This window comes from Uloborus diversus, chromosome 3, assembly GCF_026930045.1.
Source record: "Uloborus diversus isolate 005 chromosome 3, Udiv.v.3.1, whole genome shotgun sequence".
NCBI lineage: Eukaryota > Metazoa > Arthropoda > Arachnida > Araneae > Uloboridae > Uloborus > Uloborus diversus.
In genome coordinates this window covers 198,713,593-198,715,116 of record NC_072733.1, presented here as the reverse complement: position 1 = coordinate 198,715,116, position 1,524 = coordinate 198,713,593, and the positions used below count along the sequence as shown (strand labels likewise).

The following is a 1,524-nucleotide window of genomic DNA, read 5'->3' as shown; positions in this document are numbered from 1 at the left end:
CTCACGAATGGTACAACATATTATCATTTTCAAGGCAGGCAGCCCTATATTCTCAGAAACGATACAGTTCTTGGATTTCTGTTCTGAGTAAAAATGAGAACATGTTGAATGGTTTTTGAGAAAAGGGAATATTTCAAAGTAAGAACTCTTACTTTTCAATTCTAAGCCATTGAGTAAATGGTGTTCGCAAAAATAAGCGATTTGTCTCAATTCTAAGAAACCTGTTTTAACAGCGATACAACAACCTACCTGGCCTATTCAGAAACCCGCCACTGCACAAACTGAAAAACTGAAGGAAGATTTATTCTCATTACCGCGTTTATTTAAGTTTCCTTCAAAAAAAAAAAAAAAAAGTCGCACTCGTAGAAAATTTTTTGCAAAAAAAATACCAGAGAAAGATAATAAAAAAATAAAAAATGAAGCATTTTTCCATCGTGCATGGATGGAAGAAAAAAGTTTCTCCCCGGCGGGGAATCGAACCCCGGTCTCCCGCGTGACAGGCGGGGATACTGACCACTATACTACCGAGGACCCTATCATGCGAGTAAAATTATTGTATAAGCGGCATTCCAAGGTATTTTTGACATTTATATAGAGTCCGTAACGTGACCTTTTTTGCCATAACTTTTTAATTTACCGTTTGATTTGCAAATTATTTTAATTTGAGCTGGTGTGTTGATGGGAAAAGATCAAAATAAAATAATATGCTAATCAAACAGTAAATTAAAAAGTTATGGCAAAAAAGGTCATGTTACGGACTCTATATAAATGTTAAAAATACCGTGGAATGCCCCATAAGTGCACGACATTAGATAAAGACATTCTTTAAAATGAAACTCATTGTTTTTGTAAGAAGTCAAGCATTCGTTCTTTCACGTTTTTATTATTTTCTATTATTTTTTTTTATATTTTGCACGTTAAGCTCGGCGGCCACGGACGAAGACGAAGGAGTTATGCTATGGCAGACAGCCGCGTTGGTGAAGTATTTTAATGTTTTTTTTTTAAATTCTGTTTGTGCGATTTGGGGTTTTGTTGGGAGGTGGGAGATATGTTATTAAAGGGCCGTCCGCAAATGATGTCACGCTTTGAGGGGGAGGGTAGGTTCGGGACAATATGACAGTTTGTGATAGGGGAGGGGCAAGAAGTGTGACATCATGCTTTTTTTGATGAAAATACTTGAATGAAAAATATCGTGACATGTGACAATAAGGTGGAGTAAAATAGGTAAAGAGAAGTGTGACACATGGGGAGAGGGTAAAATGTTTTGTAAAAGTGTCACATCATCAGTGGTGCCCAGTCTGCTCTCTGACCTTGACCCCCCCCACACCTAGGTAGGCACCCCTGACAATTTATGGACAGCCTGCAAGATAGCGAGAATGAAACTTTTCTCTCTCAACACGTAAAATAAAAAGTAAACGGAAGAGAAAGAGTTATTAAAAGAGAAAAAGTAAACGGATAATGTTAAAGGGGTTCAAAATGTGGATTCCCTGAGAATTTCCATAAGAATGGCCGTTCTTAAAGTGT

The 1,524-nt window shown here is 37.2% G+C and overlaps 1 non-coding gene across 1 annotated transcript; it reads right to left on the bottom strand.

Moving 5' to 3' along the window:
- Window positions 1–459: 459 nt before the first annotated feature.
- On the bottom strand, window positions 460–531 carry Trnad-guc (transfer RNA aspartic acid (anticodon GUC)). Its single transcript has one exon. It is a non-coding gene; the product is annotated as a tRNA-Asp (tRNA).
- Between the last annotated feature and the right edge of the window lie 993 nt (window positions 532–1,524).